Source organism: Sapajus apella, unplaced genomic scaffold (genome assembly GCF_009761245.1).
Source record: "Sapajus apella isolate SASKATOON/1434 unplaced genomic scaffold, GSC_monkey_1.0 scaffold3, whole genome shotgun sequence".
In the NCBI taxonomy this organism is placed as follows: Eukaryota; Metazoa; Chordata; class Mammalia; order Primates; family Cebidae; genus Sapajus; species Sapajus apella.
In genome coordinates this window covers 60,032,896-60,039,261 of record NW_022436943.1, presented here as the reverse complement: position 1 = coordinate 60,039,261, position 6,366 = coordinate 60,032,896, and the positions used below count along the sequence as shown (strand labels likewise).

The 6,366-nt window shown below is 36.8% G+C and overlaps 1 non-coding gene across 1 annotated transcript; it reads right to left on the bottom strand.

Moving 5' to 3' along the window:
* Positions 1-210: 210 nt before the first annotated feature.
* On the bottom strand, positions 211-317 carry LOC116535944. Its single transcript, XR_004262402.1, has one exon. It is a non-coding gene; the product is annotated as a U6 spliceosomal RNA (small nuclear RNA).
* Positions 318-6,366: the final 6,049 nt, after the last annotated feature.

The window sequence follows — 6,366 nt, the reverse complement described above, 5'->3', positions numbered from 1 at the left end:
AAGAACTCAGACTCATTAAGCAGAGATGCAATCATGTTAGGTTGATGAAGGAAGACTAGGGACTTAGGTATTTGCAATCATTCTGATGACAGCTGAAATAAGGGAGTTCATAGACAGAAAATCCAATTCCCCAGGTTCCCAGTTCCCTAAACATTCTAACAAATTTGAGGGTTTTTTTAATTTTTAAAAAAAGCTTTATTACAAATTGGAAAAAATGTGCAACACTTCACAAATTTGCATGTCATCCTTGTGCAGGGGCCATGATGATCTTCTCTGTGTTGTTCCAATTTTAGTATATGTGCTGCCAGAGCGAGCACAAATTTGAGTTTTTATTAAAATTTTCAGATTTCCCCCCACTTTTCCAAACATTTTTATCTTATCCATTCTTTTTGTTCTTAGCCCATGACATTTAAACTGCAGAATTTTTGGCAATTGTTAAATCAGGGCTTTAACAGAGAGAAAGAATACAAGGCAGAAATAAAAGGATGAAGTCACTTGTAACAATACATATTCATGCATTTATTTCTTAATATCATCCATACCTAGTTTACATGTGTTATACGTGAGAATGTTAACACATGTAAACTAAGTATGGATGATATTAAGAAATAAATGCATGAATGTGTGTGTGTGTGTGTGTGTGTGTGTGTGTGTGTGTGTGTAGAGAGAGAGAGAGAGAAAGAGGAAGAGAGAGACTAGAAGTGAAGGGGAGAATCTTAGGTTAACAAATATATAAGATGATTAGTGCTTATATAAAAAGAAGTGATCCTTTTTATGAAAGAAGTGGCTAACGAGTATCCTTCTAAGAGAAACTATCATATAATAAACATAAGAACAATTATTTTATTTTTGGTCAGTTTATTAGGCCTCTAAGAGCATAAAACTGGTGAATTTTCTGTCCCTTCTTTAACATACCATATAAAATACATTTTCTCATCTGTCTCTGCTCAAGGACTTTTATTTCCTTTCCATGTTGTTCTATGCACATGTCATTTTCTTCTCCGCAGTCAGAGTAGCATGCTGACCTAACGCATTCAGCAGGGGCAGGAAGGGGGGCAGGGAGATGTATTGCTCCCTGTGCCTCAATATCCTGGCTGAGCACACACCGTTAGGTACACAGCCACACATTTGGTTGACAGAGGTACCTGTGACCCATTTGACAGGGATTAATGGGCATCTATTCTCAGCATCTTACCTTAGTAAAGCTCAAGTCACCTTTGTTGTTTGGAGATACTCCCTTATTTCCCTTCCTATGCGTGAAAACGCTCTTTTTTGCCTTCCGGGCCACTGGCTTACCCTGATTGTCCTTCCTTCAAAGTGAATAATCAGAGTGAGGACAGGGTTATAATAAATGCAGAGTTGCTGCTTTCTGAAAAGCAGGAAACATTATGCTTATGTTAAGTATGACTCAAGGTCTTTATTGTAAAAGCTAGTGTTTTTGTACTCCATGATGCAAACATTGCTTTGATTCTCTGGCCATTGCTTTCCTCTTTCATAAAGAGAAGAAATTGAATATCATCAGTCTTGTGAATAAATACATTTCTAATCAAACTCAAGAGTTTCTAAGTGGCATCTATGTTACATGCTCGAAGGTGTTTTGATTCAATTGTGGTGTTTTTTGCTTTTGATTTTCAGGTACTGAATATGCCTTAAAGACTTTCTAAGTAAATTTAAAAGTTCATATCCTGTGTTTTAAAGGTAGCTTCAAGCTAGTAGCAGATGACCTTTTGGAATTAAGCCATTGTAGCCTTATGTCCTCAAATCCTGCAAACTCATTGATGTTGCTATTTCCCATGTGTGCTTCTGTTTGGACTCTAATTTCTTCTAATAAATCCCATTCTTGCCCTTGGCGACCTGTAAGGTGGCACTAAAAAGTTGCCTGTTGTATCAACCAGGACACTTTCTTTTACAGATAACAGAAGAACTGATCAAAATCGGCTTATATAAAACAAAGTAGAACGTGTTGGTTCTCATTAAGGAATTCTGGTGGTAGACATAGCTTCAGGCATGACTGGATACAATTGCTCAAGAGATGTTATGTGTGTCTTGTTCTTTCTGATGTTGCTATTGACTGCATTCTGCCCACTGAAAATTCAGAAGCTGAAGCACAAATCCCCAATGTGACCATCTTTGGAGACAGGGCTTTTAAGATGGTTAAATGAGATCATTAGGATGTGGTTCAAATCCGATAGGATTGGTAGTCTTATGAGAAGAAAGAGTGAACTTTCACAAAGGAAGGCCACATGAGGACACAGTCAGAAGCTTATAAGCCAGAACGAGTGACTTCACCAGGACAGGACCCTGCCGACACCCTGATCTTGTGGCTTCCAGCCTCCAGAGCTGTAACAAAATAAATTGCCATTGTTTCAGCCACCCAGTTGATGCTATTTTCTCATGGCAGCCCAAGCAGATTAAGGAAGGTTTTCACTATGGGTTTGCTCCTTGGGATAAGTTAAAGATGGCTATAGATTATTTGCTGCTACTCCCCGTGGAGAGGTGGTATATGGTTTTGCTCTCTTGATCTCAGGCTGGCCTTAGTGCCTTGCTAGCCCAATAGAATTTAAGAGATGTGATATTGTGAGATTTTTAATGATAGGTCACAAGAAGCCTTGTAGTTTTCTACCAGATTCTCCTAGAATAGTCACTGTAGGGAAAGTTAGGCACGACATATGAAGTAAATTATCCTGTGCTAGAGAAAAAACACAAATGAACTTAGAGGTATAGCCAGTGGAGAGAATTAGTTTAGATGTTTTGATCATGTGTCAGGTATTACGTAGTGTTTAATGAATAATAATGGTAAATAAGTAATATTGGTTGAGGATTCACAGTGTGTCAGGCACTTAAGTGATTTACATAATTTTAATATACACAGATTTAAATATCTATTTAATAATACATATTGCATATTAAATATATGCACATATATTGAAAGAATACATAAACATGTTATTTAATATATTGAAATCTGTATAAATTTATATACATATATTTATATATACACATATACGTATATATATGGTTGCAGAAAATCTATTAGATAAAATCAATATTGTGTCTAGTTCAAAGATAGGGAAACTGGGCCTTAAAGGTTAACTAACTTAACCATGGTCATTCAAGTGCTAAATGGCAGAAAGAGGATCTGACTGACAAGAATCCTAGTTCTCAACCACCAAACAATTCTTCTTTTTGGTTCTTTCCTTGCTACCTGGTTTCATTAGTACACTGCTCCCCACCACATCAGACTTCTCTGTTACCTTGTCTTGCCTAATTCAACCTGAATTGACACTTTGTAGTGACTACTATTATATAATGTTATATATTGGATATATATATATGACTTAATACAGCAATAATGTTCTCTACCATTTAAAGGTTGCCTATGATCCATTTATTACATTGATCATTACAAAACAATTAATAAACCTGATCCCAGTGATGCTCAGAGATAGGTGTCTTTGTCTTACCTTAGCAGAGGAGGAAGCTGAGTTTCAGGAAAGCATTGGTTGGAGCATATTTTAAGTCGGACTGGGCAGCTGTGTCTTCAGGTGCCACTTGACTCATGATTCTGAAGCACTTCCTTTGGTTAATCTCAGGGCTCTACACACACGTGCTGCAGATTTTAGCAAGCAGCTTATGAGCTAGAGCTACCATCCCCACCCTTACCCTGACAGTTTGGACAGGCACTCCTTCACAGAATGGAGTGTTTCATTTGTCCAATTCATCAAAGTCCTGCCATCTATGTCATGCATTAAGCTACAAATGTCTTAGCCTTTGGTCCCTCAGTACAACCTTCAGTTAAATTGAGCTGGGAATTTTCAGGTGATGGTCCAAGTGGAGATAGAAGGCAGAAAGAAGGAAAATTTAATGTCAGTTTGCTTCATTGCTTCAGCCCAGATGAGACAGAAATATCAAGATTTGTTATTACAACCTTTATCTAATCTGATATTCTGAGAGCATGTGTGTTGGGAAGTGGGTTGAGAGAGTTGATAGCATACAGAACACAATTTTGAAGCCACAATGGAAAATCTCTATTTCTATAGTCATATCTTGCTTTGAGCCAGTTTGACAAAGATTGTTTATTTATAGGCTGGTTTCCAAATCACACTTGGGTATTTCAAACGAAAAATCTACATCATATGATGAACATTTGCCATCCCAAAGAGACGGATCAACATCAGTGCAGGCAATGTGTGCATTGAAGTTGGAGTTGAAATATTTTTTGGTGTCAGATACCTGGGTTGAAGATATAGTTCTGAAAGTTATTAGCTGTGACACCTTAGATAAATGAGCCAACTTTCCTGCACCTGTTTCCTTTCTATAAAATAAAGATGAACAGGCATGCTTCATGAGGTAATCACATAGGAAAACTGACCATTAAGAGAGACAATGTATATAAATTATCTCATCACATGTATGATTTTTATGTTGTCAAAGTAAATGATGTCTATGGCAGTTTATTAATGTGGGATTATTCTTGCTATAAGTCTGAAGTGAGTTGAAAATCTTTCTTTTTATTCAAAATTACATAAAGAAAGGAGAGCTGTTAAGATGGTATTGCCAACACAATACAGGAAATACCTGAAACGTTTGCTTAGCTGTTCTAAATTCTATAATATTTGCCAAAGAAAATCATAGTGTTCATAAATATGAGTTTGTACATATGTTTGTAAATAGTATGTACATATTTTGTATGTTTTATGGATATATTTCATCCATACACTCATTGAAGCATTGTTTACTCACATATCAGACCCTGCTATTCAATAGCTAATCTAGGCACAAAGAATTATAAATTAGAGTCTAGCCTTACAGCTAACACCTTGGGATTAGAATTCATATTTGGTTCAAATCCTGACACGCTGTTTACTAGTCGTTTGTCAGGGACCCATATGACAAGATAAAAGCACAGGATTTGCAATAGAATGGATATGGAATTGCAAATTAACTGTGATTCCTGGGTCTCAGTTTCCTCATCTATAAAACTGGATTTGGGTAGGGGTTAAAGAATCATGTGTTTTGGTTTTGGTGAATTAAACAAAAATAATCTATATAGACTACTTAGCAGTTCTGAGCCTACTAATAGAATGCCGCCCATGTACAGTAGCCAATATTTTATTATTAAGACCCTCAAGTGCTCTAAAGTACAATGCTGTAGCTATAGTATAAATAATGTAATAAGAGAAAGCAAGGAATCTACTATTTGTATATTACCATTATAGATATTTAGAAGTCATCTCATAGAATGGAACAAGTAGGACTTTCATTGTATTTTAAAGACAAAAATACCAAAGACAAGAAAATTTAAGCAACTTGCTGGAGGCCAAGCCTGGTAGCTACTTGACCCTTTCTGCTCAGTACACTGGATTAGGATTAGACCCCTTTTTGTGACAGCAGTGTTCATAGTGCTCCAGAGGCCAGACAGGGAATATAAATTACCCTGAACATGAGGCACAAAGAGGAGACTGATGTCCAGAGAGTCACTAATACAATAATTTCTCACACTGCATTAGTATGAAAAGGAATAAATCAAGGTGGGCTCAATTTTATCTTATGTTAATTCCATGGGTCCATGAGCACTTTATTTGCATGTTGAAATCAGATAAATATTTCTTAGTTAAAAATATATATGTACAGTTATATTTTCCTGAAATATGCAGCATAGACAGAACTACCCTTTTTCACCCCCAACACTTAACGGAAGGTTAAGTTCAGCAAGTATTTCCCTTTTCTTATAACTCTAAATCAATGCAGTGGCAATGATAAATGATGGTTGGCACTGTCCTGAGCATGAATGTTTCACAGGAACTAGAGGGGATTTTGGCAAAGGGATCCAAGCTCCATGGAAGGCAGCAGCTCTATCTCAGGTCTTACTTGTGGTTGCCTTGTTAGTGCCTGCTTCCATCTTGCCATAACTTCTAACCAAAGCCTCATATCAGGTTGTTTTTAAGCATCATTTTACTTTTAACTAGCAGCAGAGTAGGTCCTAAAGCCCATGTTCATGAGACCAGACTCAGTGGCCTCAGTGATTAATAAAATGTTCAAAGCATTCTTACTGCATATGTCCATGCTACGGTTGTCCAGTCTGCCGTGTGCAAGCCAAATCAAGTGTGGGAATGTTGTAAAACTAATTAAACACTCTGGAATGAAAATCTTTATTGACCAGAAACCCATATTCAGAAACTTACATGTTTCTATTAGCTATACTTAGAAAGATAGGGGATTCATTTTCCCACACGAAAGCAGAGAAATAGGCACAGCTGTGCTGGATCCTTATGTAATTGAAACTCTGCTGCATGTCATTCAACTCCCTCTGTGATCTCTACCCTATGAAACTCTAGAATTAAAAACACTTGTCTGTATATACCT